Here is a 16447-nt window from a genome sequence, read left to right as displayed (position 1 = left end):
GAATAATACCTGAAATCGGTAATGCATCAGTGATAATCTTATTGGGTCACCTAGGCACGAACGAAAAGGAGTTTAAATGCATAAACACATATTTCTTCTCAGAACCAATTCGCTATCGATTAAATAACGTGGTATAAAATTATGAGGGGCAAGTAAGCTCCGCCTTAAAGGGTATGACGCGATAGCGTCGGCTGCCAGCTCATATATAAAACCCGCTTTGACCAAGCTGTATCAACGTGCCTGCGTGGCGTAGGGGTAACGTGAATACAACGGTAGTGGTAAGCTGATTCTGATATCACCCTTCAATATAAAAGAAACCCGAGTTGGCAGCTCCTGGCAAAGAAATGTCGGGCAACCCAAATTCCAGTTAGCGCCGGCCATATCAGCTGCCAGCTACCGCCTATCATCGCCATGGGCGTGATTTTTCGCTAACAATGTCAACGCCGGCCGCCGTCGCCTGATTTTCGGCGAACGAAACCTTTAACGCTACCGCTTTAAAATGAGAGTGGCGAAGGCATCTAAACACGTTGTAATCACATACAGCTGAAGTATGCTGTAGCTATAGTAAGCATCATGATCAAAGAAAGATCGTAAAGTTTAGGTTTTCAAAAAGGAGTTTTCAGAAGAAAAAAACCAAGAAGTTTGAAGTAGCGGAAATTTGGTCTTTAGGGTAAATGAAGACTGATTACAGGAGAATAAATAAATTAATAATAAGAAAAAGCAGTTTTACTGTCATTCGTATAGATGTGCGGTTGGTGAAGATTTGAGTTCCCGCCTCGTGGGGTTCGCATGGCAATGCTAGCAATGTTAGCGTGGAAAGCGTTGCAAATTCTTTTTTTTTTCCGAGGAGCTGTTTGTGCTGTTCCGAGAGCGAGGGGAGAGGAGGCGTGCGCACTGCTGCTTGGCAGGAGGAGGAGGAGGGAAGAAAGAAAAATAATGGCAGTCCTGGGAGCCAACTTTGCATAACTGACACAGCCCTAAAATTGAGCCTCTCTGCTTGCGGCTCCGCCGCTGTGCAGGAGGCGAGGTCAGCTCTGATCTAAAGTTATCCGGGCAAATTGCTGTTTTTTTTTTAAACAGAGCTTTAGCCACATTTTTCGACACGTTTTACAACATATATATGGCGTACATAAATGGTTGAAGATATCTGGTTAAAGGCACATTTATTTCAGGATGCTCTTAGACTGATCAGCAGAGCAATTTTCTTAGCGTTGGCACGAAGTGCTGATTAGGAGCTCACGATTAAAGAGTAGAGAGACTACTTCCTTAAAAGGGTGGCACAGACGCGGACGTCGCTGTGGAGAAGAATTCATTCCGACGAGATAACGGAAGAAACTCCCTCGAATGCTTAGCATGGTGAACATAATACCAGAGTAAACTTTTTGTTTTTGTGTTGCGACAGTGCCTTGAGCGGTTGCTTTTAAGTAGGCTCGACCACGTGTGTCATGGGACTAACTAATATTTAATGGAGGGGTCAGTAATGAACGCTTACAAATGGCCAAGCATAACCTTATTGGCTATAACAATGACAGGTCCACCTGGAATACCTCACAAGCATCAAAGAACGCTAGATCGTTTTGGGAGCCTGCGAAAGTAACCAATGAATAAACCTGTAACAATTGTTTCACGACATCCCCCGAAGGAAGCATCTACGTTTTACGACCTAGTAATGCATCCCTATTTAATTTGACTTGCGGTGCTCCTTTTCATTATCCTTCCCAATGCATAATTTTAGATTGGAGAGAGCGGGTACATTAAAAACAAAGTATTACTGTCTGCTGGACCAGACGTGACAAACCCCTAGATGAGAGTGTCAAACGTCGATTTCGAACACAGACCTGGTACAAGCAATTGTATGTCCTGTCCTGAAGGCAAGAATTCAGACGAGATACAGTTTTCCCTCGCACGGATTGCGGAAGCATCAATGCTGAGCTGAAATAAAGAACTGAAACAAAATATGACGCACTACTTTGGAATACGCTGCCCCGATCTGAGTTTGAATGCAAGGCAGATTTAATTCTTAAGGACATCACGTCTGTATATTCCGAAAATGACCACTTTAAAGCAGAACTTCAGCGGAGGTGTTATGCTAGGACGGAGAGCGAAATCTGCCTTTCGTATAAGAATGCCGTTAACGAGAGCATGAGGTGGCACCATAGCTATCATCTGTGTCTACAAATAACAATGTGTAAATTGAAGTTTATTTGCTGAAAACTTGAAGGCCACTTTTGCTAGACCACGCTTATTATTTTCCATTTGAAAGTACATGAGAATATCTGAAAATGCGGGTCAATTCGAGCATGATTTTGTAGCATGTTACTCCGTTAATTAGGGAGGCACCCATGCTTAATGAGATTGTCTTTCGCAGTATTTTCTGCTTACACTAGCACTTTAAATCAAGTTATATTGAATCAAATTCACATTCAACTTTTCGTGTGCTATGCTTAACCTTTTTCATTAAAAAGGGATCTCCAAACACAACAAGACAAGGCCAGCGAACCGTTTCGGCAGCATCTTGTCAGACACGTTACGAAATGGTATAGTTGTCTATTAAGCACTCGCCTCTACTTCCTTCGAAGATATACGTGGAAGGCCCGTATGTGCGGTTTAGAAGACCCTTCGTGCGTCACTTTAAACTTGCCGTTTTTTTCTCCTCTATACCGTTATGAGTACATAATCTGTAGTCCAATAAAAGAACATGTAGGGCTATAAATGTACGCTTCATTCTAATATGTTTGGTATTTTGGGACATAATGCACATCATAAAACTTTAACGTTTAAGATTATGAGGCTTCACCTATGCCATTATCTTCAGCGAACTGCAAAATATATGACAGAGAAAACGTTATCATCGGTGGTCTCAAACAGGACTCATAACATAGAAATGTAAGTGTGCAATAGAAGAGCTGCATGCTTGTAGGCCTAGAAGTATTTTTGCGGACATGAGAGCGATTATATTCCGCTAAAATTATTAGCGCTGTTTAACGGAGGGCATGCGTGCCGTTTAAAAATAAGAAATAGCTTTCACGACTAAATGCATCAGGATCCGCTTACTACCTCTTTGTTGTACATGTTTCTCAAAAGTACTTAGCGCTTTCTTCGAAATGAACGGTGGGGCCTGGCAGGAAATAAAATCGAAAAGGAGCCTTGCTTTTAAGCCCTCGCTGTTCAGCTCGATAGAAAAATGCGTAGGAAAATTTGAGGATTGAAACCATGCATTCAAGTGAGAACGATGTGTGATAAGAAGTACAAAAGTTTAGGAACTCGCCGGAAAGCGATGCTTCGTACTTTTCCTACGTCTGCGCACGCTGCAAAAGTACCGTTTATTTTTTGTCCAAAGTTGGCGAGAAAGCTTCCTCTAAGCCCATTAGAGAGACAAAAAAAAAAAAAAAACACACACACACACACGCATGCATACATATGGCTTTTCGATGAATAAATTTCGATGCTAAAGCTCAACTTGAGTTTAATACCCTTTAAGAGCTGACACTATTTCTCGGAAGAAAAGAAACATTTGGTTTTTTGGCGATTTTATTAACGTCGCCGTTCTTTCATGGCAAGTTCAGGCGGCCCGAGAAAATTGTTATCTGGACTCCTTTTGTTTCTCCTTGGCAATGAAAAAGTGACAAACCCGATAATGTAAAGGATTGATGCCTAGGAGAAAGTGGTGGCTAGGTAAAACTCATGGTCTGCAGATCTTTATGTTTAAAGTCATCACTGATAGGCGCATATACAAATGTACAAGTGGCGTGTGCCCCGAGTACTTTAATGCAATGGACGCAGGTCCATTGCCTCCATTCTGAGTCACCAGCATGCATACCTTGTTGTGAACCAGGTTTGATAGAGAAAAAAAACATAATAGGTGGTATATCGCCAGTCGAGACCGACCACTTTATTGCAGGTTGAGTGCAAAAGAGTGCGCATCGAGAGAGCATTTACTACCCGTTACGCGGGGTACGTGCTAAAACATGCATGCCTCACGCGCGCACCTCAGTACGGTGCAGCGACATCGCCAGCAAGACCCAGGTACATGTTTGGACACGAATCGTTATCGCATAAACACTTTCTTTAGGTGAACGTTATTATCTGTGCAGGAGCAGAATGGATCACAGATGTGATATTGTTAATCTTGAGCTGGTGATCTCGAATATGCTAATGCAAAGTAAACAAACGAATGACAAACTGATCTACTAAAACTAAGTCATGTACGTTATTGGTTTACTTAACCAAGTGTCCTAAATAACACATCTCCAACACTCTGTAACAGGGGTCAATACGACGGCCACTTAGTTTGATGAAACCAGTGGATACAGACTTAGAACCAGACAGAGGAGGTACACACACAACGCAGGTTTCATCTTTGTAAGCATTATGAACCAACTTGCCCAGCAATTGAGTTTGTGCTTGTGCTGTATGAGTCTTGAGTTTGTGCAGCTTTCCATACTGCAGGAACCTCCAGCTCAAAACGTTTTTGAGCACTGCGGCTAATTAGAGTTGCGAGAAATTCAAAGCTCGTGTTTACAGCTTTGCCAATGGTGTAGTTAACGAAGTCCTGACAGTTACATCTGGAGGAGACGGCGAATCGAGCCTGTTTTGAGAAATTCTGCGTTGAGTGTCGTGTAGAAAGCGCTTGGTGGTTATGGATGGACGCTGCCCGCATAGCACTACACTCTGCGGAGTACTCCCACAGGAGAAGCTTTAGCGCGTTGAAAACTGCGCAGCGCTGCATCGTTCACCGCTGCATCGTTCACCGTTTATGAAGAGGATTTCTTTTCTTTATGGTAGTTTTTCTTGTTGGTGCAGGCGAAATGCATTTCTCGCGGGTGAATTCTCGTTTAAAATGCGCAGACCCTCTAGGGAAAGCAATACGTTTACCACATCAACAACAACCCTCTTGAAACTGGGTTGGCATATGAAAAGGGTGTAGCGTCTATGCAGACGTGCCTTGAAACGAAGGTTAAATATGTAATCATTTTCATCGTCATCACCGCCATCATCATAGCCAGCCTGACTACACCTACTGGAGGCAAGGCATATATTCCGTATCCATTCAGTTAACGTGGTCATGTGCTAGCTGCACCCTCCCTCTCCCCCTCGCGAATTTGCTAAATTATCAGACAACCCAGCATTTCTATCTCCCGCTGCTACGCTTTCCTTCCGTTGAAATTCAATCTGTCGCCCTCATGAACCACTGGTTATCTCGACTCCGTATTAGATGACCTGCGCATGCCCAGTTTTACGTCTTAACATGTAATAAAAATGCAAAATATTTACTTGGATGCCTTCGCAGAAAATTTTCTCATAGCCAAGGTCAGTAAAAGCACTGCTTTATGAAAATATTTTCGCTTGAAACTAGAACATTTTACCCGATTTAAAAAAATTGTCAATGTAGCACACATTTCCGATTGGAAATCCATCCGAGGCCATGGTTGTCACTTTTTACTTTCCAACTATCATCATACTAGTATAGTGACAGAAATTAAAGCAAGCTTATCTCTACGCTCATTTCTCACTGAAGGTCAATTGCCTCATTATGAAGTTTTATATTATTTATCAAAATTGCTGTTATACAGAAAGACACTAACTGCACTCCCATATATTTCAATGCGAAGGGATCACCACCAGAATTTTGGTACTGCATGTTTTCTCCCAGAATACGTTTAGGGTTCTGTCATACTCAGAACTAGTGCTAACTAGAATGACCTTGCTCATTACACACTGAACCAATCTGTAAGCCGCCCATTCACATTGCTATTAATTATTTTCTCCGCGTCTGTGGCTCTAACTAAGCAAGTTTTAGTATTAACTAATGGAATATTTAAGCGGATTCTCCAAGGTGGAGTAAATTTGCAATAAGGGAGTAATTACTCTTTGACATCCATCTAAGCGCATCCATATGACTACAAAGGAAAGCTATACAGGTTTCTAAAAAGTTTCGTAGTTAAAAAAAAAATTCTTCCTGGTCCGGTCATCGAACCCGGGACCACCACCATTCCGGAGCAGTCGCTCTACCAACTGAGATAACCAGGACGGTCAGAAGATCAGATGGTACGGTGAGAGCGAATTGAGCAATAACTCGAAGTGGGAATGGTGTTGAATAAATATTTAGGGAAATCCCCCAAGATGGAGTAGATTTGTAACAAGGAAGTAATTACTCATTGACATCCATACAAGTGTACCCATACTGCTACGCTTTCTTTTGTAGCCACATGGCTGCGCTTGGGTGGATGTCAATGATGAATTACTCCCTTATTGATTGTTCACTGTTTTTATAATGTGTTTATTTTATGATACCTGTCAATTCTTTTGGTAACGTCGAATGGTTGAATGGTATGTGAAGGAATATTTCTATAAATACTCCTATAGTTAGTGCGACTTTAACTTGCGTGGCTATTACTTGAAATTCTTGGTAAGGGCAGCAGGTTCAACAGAGCGGGGCAAATATTCGCGTTGAGAGAAACATTGAGCACATATCATACCCCGTTTCATTTATTTGCCATAAAATCTGCAAAAAAGGCAGCGATTCATGTAAGAGACATGCCTTGGACACTGCCGCCATAGGTCAGAATTCGCTGTGAAGGTGAACGATTAAGCCACCTTACGACTACTGGTAGAACGAGAGGAAGAAGATGGTTTACACGGTATGAAGGAGCACTGAACAAGGGTAAAAGGGGTACGCCTCAGTTCGCAGGTCGAGCCAACGTTTCGACAAGTGGACTTGTCTTCATCTGGGCAAGGCGATCATCACTGGCAGGGGTTTAAATTCGCTCTTGGTTCCGAAAAAGAAAAACTGAAGAGGGGAAAGAGGGTGAGAAAAAAGTAGGTGAAGGACTGTGGAGGGGAGGATGGGTGAGAAGAAAGTAGGTCATTAAGTGAAAAAAAAAAATATGTTTCTTTAGTATGTATTTCTCAATCAAGATCCAGGGATCCTGCAGCCTGCAAAAGAAGTAAAAGCAGCAGTGCAAGAAAAACTACAATACCGGGTTGATGATTAGCCACCACATAAGCAGGTTTGGTGCAGATACACCTTACAAAGGGACAAGCTTTACAAAGGGCCCTGATAAGGAATATATCTAAGGGGGAAAATTCTTAAAACTTTTTGCAGGGGGGGGGGGGGGGGGGGGAGTTAAAAGACAGAATGATAACCGCAATGAATCACAAGTGACATGCAAAAAAAGAAGAAAGAATGGAAAGTTCGAGGACAAACTCAAGTAACAAGTGATAAGGAGGAAATGTGTTTGGAGAAATATGTGCAGCTTATGCTATTGCGGAGGGGAATAGAGTATACATGTGTTGTGAATAAACTGTACAATTAACGCTATGTGAGATTGTTTTCTCGAATAGTTATGATGCAGAGGGAATATACTTAAGGGATTCTAACGTTCTTTTAGAGGTATTTATTCCTGCTGGCTCCAATGTTCTAAATTTATGAATTAGATATGCCTGTCTACACTTTCTGTCCCTTGCAGATTTAAAGCAAGACTGGAGAATATATATTTTATTTCTTCGAACTTATGGTATTTCTGACTGAAATGGTGGGAAAGTGCTTTCGGGAGGTTTTTGCCTGTGTCTGCCCTATGGCCATTAAGCTGGGCGACAGAGCACTGGTTGCCCTGTCTCTCCGATGTACTGTTTATGACAGAAGGAGCATTGTGCGATGTCACCTTGGACAACCTTGAAAGTCAGACAGATACTACGCCTTTCCTCGCTTATACACCTAAGTATAATACACAAGAAAAAATACAAAAACATGATCTTGACCTGGTTAGGTGTTGTTGTTGTTGTGACTGTAGGAAGAAGGTAAAGAAAATGCACGGGCCTGCTACTGGCTCTGTAGCTGAGCCACCTCCGCTGCCTTGTGCGGAGAGAAGAGAAAATAGAGAAGAAAGAAAAAGAAGAGGGAGAGAAAGGCGCGCGCCGCAACAGCCGTGGTTCACCACCGAAGCAATGGCGGGTGCAATGACGGCCTACAACAGATAAAACTTCGGTGGCATGCTAACACCAGGCGCAAGCGGCGGTGACCTACCTGTCCCAGCTTCATCAGGGCCAGGAACAGCAACCCTTCGTCACCTCTCTTGGTTAGGTGTAGGTGTTCACAATTCCTGGGCGTCCACTGAAAACTATTGGCTCCTTCCTTTCCCCAAAACCTAATTTAAATAAAAATTATGAAAACGCGGGTATTACAGAGGCTATCGCTGCTGGTTGGTTTGTGGGGTTTAAAGTCCCAAAACAACTCAGGCTATGAGAGACGCCGTAGCGGAGGACTCCGGAAATTTCGACCACCTGGGGTTCTTTAACGTGCACTGACATCGCACAGCACACGGGCGCCTTGCTTTTCGCCTCCATCGAAAAGCGGGCCGCCGAGGCTGGGATTCGATCCCGCGTCCTTGGGCACAGTAGTCGAGCGCCGTAACCACTGAGCCACACCGGCAGGGCAGGCTATCGCTTCCACACTCAGAGCTTTGACTCTATCACTAGATTCAGCCCATGCTTAAATCTACACAATTTACTTCTTATGATTTTTTTTTCTTTGTTGCCGAAATCGAAGTTCGTGCAAGTCATTCTGGAGCAGCTCAAAAAGATGAAGTGGGTAAAGCGTGACGCACAATGTAGAGAGCGTGATCTAGTGCCATAAACACCTGTCATGAAGTTTAGCTGTTTTCGTCGTTTCCGATCAGGGATCACGGCTCGATGCTTGTTCCAGCGCAAAATGCCAGTGGGGCGGAATGTTTACGTAGTAACAGCCTGGAGGCAAATGACGCGTTCGGAATGAAATTACACAGGGATGGCCCCCGGCATACCAATCCAAATCGACGCATGGTTTTTTCGGATGGCAGTACGACAGCCGTATGTTTTCGTGTGCACCGCAGAGATGTGATAAAAGTGGTGGAAAATATTGTTTTCACAGCCTGCTGAAACCATTTCTCGTGGAGCAAATACGTAAGCTCGTCACCCGGTGCACAAAATGAATTGAAAACAGAGTAGATCATCTAGACAACGATGTACATGTGTACATATACCGTTGTTCAAATTAATCGTACAACAAAACCTTTCGATAATTGTGTGCGTTGCTGAAAAAGGAAACTAAAAACTTGCCGTTAATAGAAGGTGTCAGAAAAGTAAGCCTATTTTTGTTAGGGTTAACGTCATTGAAAAACAATTATGAAATTCACAAGTATTAGAATATTTGCTGGACCTATATTAATTTGCAATGTAATATAGTAAACCTGCATGGCTTTGCACCCCCTGCAGACAAGGGTAGTCACACAGACAATATATAAAGTTTTGTTCCTTGCTTACGAAGGTGCCTACTCAAGTGTGCACACCAAACAGAAAACAAGTGAAAGGATTATCATATTTGTCAACACAGTACTTCTGTATCGTCCTTAGAGCTGTGACTTGGTTTCGTCTGATTTCCAGGTTTGCCCTTGGCGGATTCAAGTTTTACAATGACGAAAGCACAATCCGCACCGTGAGGTTAGGGCTGAACCAGAAAAAAAATCTCCCTTTGCTGCATTACACTGTATATTTAAACGTGGATATGTTTTATCACCAGAGTTGCAGTTTGTTTCAATGCATGCTCACAACTAATTAGCGTCACCATAACGCGGTGATAGGTCAACAGATTAGACCTCATCACTTCCCATGCGAATCAATGACGCCTTGTGACCTGCAGTGTACATGTTTGGCTGGCAGGTGAGGTTAATTCAAGTTCGCGTTTATCTCTTTTTTGTTCTGGCACCAAGAGCACCTGCGTGGCGTCGGTATCGGGAGCTAAATGCATTTTTTGCCAAAGCAGTCATGCTTACCCTTAGAGACTATGCCCCATTTGTTTGTGGCGTCACCCTGAGGTCAGAACTATTTGACATCGCGCGTGTAATTCAAAACGAGTCCGGTATGGCGGCTCCGCAAGTTTCTGGGACGGGTCTTTCAAGTTCGCCAGCAAACAGGCAGACTGATGGAACCTATAAACAATCATGACCTCTTTTAGTGCTTTCACACTAAAAAAAAGTGCTACGGATTGATACCGGTTGGGTTCGAACCTGAATATTTGGGTTCAATAAGCTATAGCGTCTTGTCCAATGAGCCACCTAGGCGGATTTTGTTTTAACGTGGTGTTTATTGTGTTATAATCCGGTTTAAATAGCGTTAATACTCCGCCTTTTATCGCAGCGGATCTCAGATAGCCTAGCAAACCGGGCTAAACTCGTGGCCTCCGCGATCAAGCGCAGCGTTGCAGCTTAGCTTATCGCGGAGGTCACGGTTAAATATTCCCTATTTGACGCGGCGTCTCCCAATTAGCACCAAATGTACAGCTGAATCTGAAGTGCACCAGGTCGATAGCAACAGAATGCTTTTCTCAGATAAGTGTTGCGTAAAAAGCCGCAATTACATCGATATCAAACAAGCAGCTAAGACAAAAAAGCCCATGACGTTGCACTTCAATGGGTTTGATAGAGATAACTCCTGCCAATTGTTTCATGCTTAAAACATGGGGGACACAAATTTGCCTTAAGGCTATGACGTGATAGCGCTAAAATATCCCCACGATCGCTTGAGTATCCCCTGGCGCACCTTATTGAAGAGATTTATACGCTTCTTGACATAACAGAGTGCTTTAAATCCACTGGAACGAGCCCACCTCGGCATCTTAGTGGTAGCATGCCTTACTGGCGATCAAAGGTGAGAGGGCCGATAGCAGTATTTGAACACCCGCATTTTCATTTAGGCAAAGTCATTACGTGTAACGTAATTTCGTCACGATCCCTCTCGACCAGTGAGGATTTTCCAGTCATGCCACAACTCCTTTTGCCGTTGAACATGCAGGACCTGTCAAGTTATAGGGTTAAATGATGGCACGAAGAAGGCAAGCATGTGGACATGTTCCATTAGTGAAAAAAACAAAAAACAAAAATTGAATGAGATCACATTGAAAACTAACATAGACCCTGTGAATATAAAGCTGTAATAGTTCGGAATTTAATATGTTTCAAATAAATGATGTACGAGAAAAGAAATGTCTGTGCATCGCTCGATGGACATTTTGTTTGAACGGCCCACTGAGCGCACAAGTACCGATTGCAATACTCAAGCGAATGTATACAGATGACACCCCGTGGGTTGCTTCGCCTAGAGACATGGCCCTTCCTATGAAGTGAATATCTGAGCTAGGCCTTTTTCTATTGAGAAATCTGACGAGGAGTTGCTTACATCCTCTGCAAAGTACTTTCTTCATTCGTAGCTCAAGAATAGTAAGGAAATGACCTGCGTCCGAGCAAAATAAACATAGGGTCTTTAAATGGATATCCATTTCATCTAACAGCATTTCGCGCTTTGTTTACTTCTCCTTGTGTTACGCCTTGGCTTACTCTTTTAATTCCGTAAGGAATATAAGACTCGTCCAATCATCATCCACATACCGGGGAGTGGAGAGATATAGGGAAGATGAAGTGTCTGCTTACGAAACGCAAGCTCTGAAGAGGCACATCAAACTATATTACTGTGCGTAGGTGGACAGGGATAGCTCATATCGCACGTGACGCACTCATAAGGCATAAACAATTCAGAACAAACACAAAAAGTCTAGTAGTGCGCAAGACAAGAAACACGCGAAGACATTTCTGGCTTGATTCGTGGTCTCGAATGTATTCCAGCGCAGAGGTGAGCAAATATGAGTATCGTAAAGTGGACGTTGCGAAAACCCCAAGGGCTCTAAAAAGCTGCTTAAAACGAGCACTAGTTGTCATTTTAGACTGCTGTCGTGAAAGCACTATCGGATTTTGGTGCCGTTTTCCTGCGTTAGAGGTGTATTTAATGAAGAAATTCTCTTTGGAGTGCAGCATTTTTACGACTCGGCAAACACAGGTTCTCAGTACCTTCCTCATACCGTAGGCAGAGAAATGTCTCAATAGAAGCTCTTTCTTTTCGTTACAGTATCTCTATCTTAAAAGTGTGCAGATGCCCTATGTATGCACTTCGATTGAATTTTATAGTTTTCATTTGATTTGGTTCATGTAATTTATCGCCCCAAGGAAACGAAGGTCCTGAGAGACGCCGCATTGTAAGGCTTCGGATAACGTTCATCTCGTGGCGTTGATAAACAAGCAGTTACATCGCACAGTACATGAGAGGCTAGCGTTTCCACTCCATCGAAACCCAGCCGACCGTAGCCGGGTTTGAAACCGAGTGCTCCGGCTTAGTACCCGAGTGCCTTAAGCCCTCAGCCACCACTGCAGTGTAAGAATCTCTATACTCGATGACATATATGAACTCCGACCGAGGACATGCTGCCGTGCTCCAACCACCCTGCCGCTGGGGTGCAGGGGTTAGGGGAATTCGCCTGCTGTTCCAAAAATGATGCGGAATCTAAACTCGGCTGCAGCGGTCGCTTTTCGATGGAGGCGAAAAGCTAGGGGCCCATGGGCTGTGCGATGTCAGTGCACGTTAAAGAACCCCAGTTGGTCGAAATTCCTCTACGGTGCACCTCTACAACGGCGTCTCTCAGAACCCGAGTCGCTTTAGGGTGTTAAATACCATAAACAACCAATCACACTCGAACAAGGCATATTGTGTATTGACGGCAGACATCTCGAGGAGAGCGCTAGAAATGCTGCCTTGCTTATGAGGTGCAAGATGCATTTGCCTGATGTAGGATGAGCATAATCACATCAAGCGATGCGTTCCCTGAGAGGTGTCAGTCAGTCGGAACACATTTGAAATAAAATATCCCGCTTGAAGATATTTCCCGCTGATGCAGGCTATCTATGCACATGCTGGTGTGCGATGCTTTACTCCTGAAGCTACTATTGAACGGCACTTTTGAACAACTGTTTTGACCCTCGCAAGTGGCTTTTGTGATTCAGAATTAACAAGAATAAAAACGTGAACACCTTCGCAAGAGTATAAAGTGGATACCTTCGCGTTAAGTTATGCGCTATCGTCAACGACGTAACATGTTATTTGAATGTCATTTCTTGCTTCACAAAACTCTGCAAATTTAAGTTACTGAATTCTAACTCCTGCATTATTATCGGATGCAATAGCTTTCTGCAAAGCAGAAATGAAACACTGGGAACCATTTGACCCCAGGTACCAGATCGCTGTAATAACATGAGCCCATTGACAATGTGAAACACCGATGCAGCTCACAATAAAGCACAAACAAGCTCTGTTACAATGGGTACTGACTCGGCAAAGGATTTGCAACAATTATAAAACGACCTAAACATTGACATCGATAGAACGACCCCCCCGAATTAAGCAGAGATTATATGCAAACAGTGTCAGTAGTACATGTCGTGCAAGGTTTCGTGCTCAGAAATTGTTCGTAGAGCGAATGTTTGCCGAGATATCTCAGTTTGCAGGGGACGACAAACACCGTTTTAAAACTTGCACATAGTTGTAATATGCATCACCTGCGCCGATATTTTGGCACAAAGGTAGTTTTTTATGTTCTCTAGTCGATAGAGGTGAAAAGACAGGCGTCCGTATACCTTTTAATTGTGCCCTAAGTGATCCCAGGTGGTCGGACGTTCCGGAGTACTCCACTACGGCGTCTCTCACAGCCAGGGTAGCTTTGCGACGTTAGGCCTTATAAAACCATACCAAACCAGTGGTGAGATGTTAAACAGGAGATCATTTCCTATTCCTGAAATTATTCTTGAAAATGGCTTAACTAATCTGCGTTTCTCTATCTCATAGCGCACTAAGAAAACTGAGACATTGAAAATAATATTTGCGTCAGTTATCGCAAAAATGTCGTTTACGATTTTTTGGCTTGTAGGCCGCGCGCTCTTGTTTATGCCTTGCTTCCAGATTTCACTGCTGAACGCTCAGCAGGAGTTTGGGAAAAAATTCTTGCCCACTCCATCTTTCCATGCCATTAATATATCCTGCGACCTGTCATACCGGTCTCTAGCCTGTCTGAACTATCCTGCCACTGAACGGCGGCTGTCTTGATTATAAAACTGTCAATCCCTAGAATGAAGTGTTAAGAAAAGCCAAGTTCAAATAATTGCAGCCTTGGCCAGAGGGCCTACCTACTCTCAGCGATATAGTGCAATGTCTTGTTGCTTCGTGCAGACAGAGCGCAAGGAGAACGCGAATTAACGGTGTGGTCTCCTTTTATCGAAAACATGCACACGCACTTCCATCATTGCCACTGGCTAATAAGTCTGGCTTTTAAATGCAAGTTGCTACGTAGCTCGTAAATTGATTTCTGCATTAGGCTTCTTTTTTATCTGTGCGATATATTCTATGGTTCATTGGTAGGTTCCGCTTTCTCTGATGTTCACAAGTTCTTGTAGAAATATTTTGCCGTTCTTAGTGTCCCAGCGCACGGTAGGCCCTAAGGGCTGAACATTGTTAAGTGTCTACCCGAACTTATTGGTACAAAATACACACAAAAAACAATAAAAACATGAGAACAATGTGATTTCATGTTTGTTTTAATTGAACGGGCTCAATTTATTTGCGCACACAACCTAAGCGGTGAAACCTTTGACACCATATGCACGACGAATACGTATGCACATTAATGCAATGCTGACAAAATGCACAACCGCTAAAGTGTTGATAAGATGTCATGAAGATTTTGCCATTGAAGACTATAGGCAATCCCCACATGTTATGTTTCTTCGAGTTAACGCAAAGAATGTGCGAAAGAAGGAGTGTAACGCTTTAATTCGAGTATGGAGTATATAACACGAATCTCTCATATCACACGCCAGTGTAGCTATTTCATCAACGCTTATTGCCTCTGGTGTTCTGACAATAGTGGAAAAAATAGAAGCATATGATGACTTTGGAGGCGGTGGGCCACTGTGTGGCCAAACGTTCAAACAGAGGCGAGCGCTTTACAATTTCTCCTGCAGCTGACGATGTCGTTCAGAATAACCTCGATAGATCGATGATGCTCGATCTCAACAAGCACGGTACGTGCAAACAATCTTTGATTTTTTCTTTTAAGAGTGCATTATAAGTTTGAAACTCAAACACACGCACTCTAATGGCGGACGCAGCGAAACGCGTGTAGAGGAGAGCAATAGTTTCGAGGGCGAGTAATTAGCTACGCTACGCCACTTGCTGGAAACATCGCCTGTTCCGTTCAATTTAAATGCACCATCCCATTCTCCCTCGCTGGGTCTTCCCAGAGGAAATTGAACGAACACAGCTTTACAAGTGAAAGTATTCTCCCCGGGTAATGAGGCGCGGAGAGGTTAACTTGTCGCTTGAAACAACTGCCGAAGGTCGAGACCCTGAATCTGCTTGCTTTTGAGTGTTGTTGACCACTGAGCTTCGCGTGCTAGGTTCCTGGGCTTGTGTCGAGCATGCGATGAAAGCGAAACTAAGGGCACAGACTGGTCAAACTCCGCTGCCAGATAAGAAAGAAGTACTCTCTTCTTTTGCTTCCACTTATTTCTTGGGATAGCGCTCACCCCGCCTGTTTGCATGATGCCTTACGTGCGCGTTAAGCGTGCGAGGCTTGAATTGATTTGACTTGGCTTTGGTGAAGCAACAGCTGCCTTAGTATCTTGTTATTTCCTGCCTGCCTAAGTCTGCCATGGATGGAGCTCTCGATCGCAGCCTGACACTTTTTTTTCTTGTTTGCGTGCATTGAATAGTTGGGTTAGTTTGGGGTCCTGTTTTCTTTGCATGTCGACAAATGCGGGGGACTCAAAAAACAGAGACAAATTAACAGTTGAGTGGTTGAAGGTCACTGAGGGTTAGAAGAAAGAACAGTGTTCATCTTTCGTTTCTGTTATCCTGTGACTGAGGAGTGAACTCAGTGTATTTCCAGCTATATCTCTGAGGATTCATGGTTATGGAGGCAGTGGAGTTACCGTCATTAATGAGCATAAGATTGACGACGTTTCTCAATTCTGAGCTCTGCTTATACATTTTTGAAGGAGAAATTAATAGACGGAAGGTCGCTTCAGGGGAAAAAAATTAAGGAAATATTCCGAAGCCCGTTTCGCGCGTAACCACCGAAGCTGTTCCTAGACTCGTGCTTGAAACAAGTGTATTGGTGATGAATTTAGCCCTCTAGGTACGTTCCTAAGAGATTGTGCTCTAGGCAAACTCTCGTTTATTACGACTTTACCTAGCACGCTATACCTCATTGGGTTTATTGCATAGTGCGAATAAGGGAAACGAAACAAGGTAATCGGAAGGTTGAATTTTTCTTCTTCGTACATGAGTATTGATAAATATATTTTGTTTGAGCCTCTCCACCCATCAAGAGTGAAGTTGTTTCTCTTTTTTACGCTTAGTGAACATATTAAACGAGTGGTTGTTTCGGCAAGCAGTCACAAGTTCCCCGTCATCTTCATCGTCGCAGCAATAAGTACTTGGTTATCGAGCATAAACTGTGTCGCTGGTATCTTCACATTTTCTCTATTGAGTGGAGTGACCAGTACCGCCAGCAAGAGGAGAGATGCGTTGCATT

Source organism: Amblyomma maculatum, chromosome 4 (assembly GCF_055883805.1).
Source record: "Amblyomma maculatum isolate TAMU_Amacu chromosome 4, ASM5588380v1, whole genome shotgun sequence".
Lineage (NCBI taxonomy): Eukaryota > Metazoa > Arthropoda > Arachnida > Ixodida > Ixodidae > Amblyomma > Amblyomma maculatum.
This window is presented reverse-complemented; position numbering follows the sequence as displayed.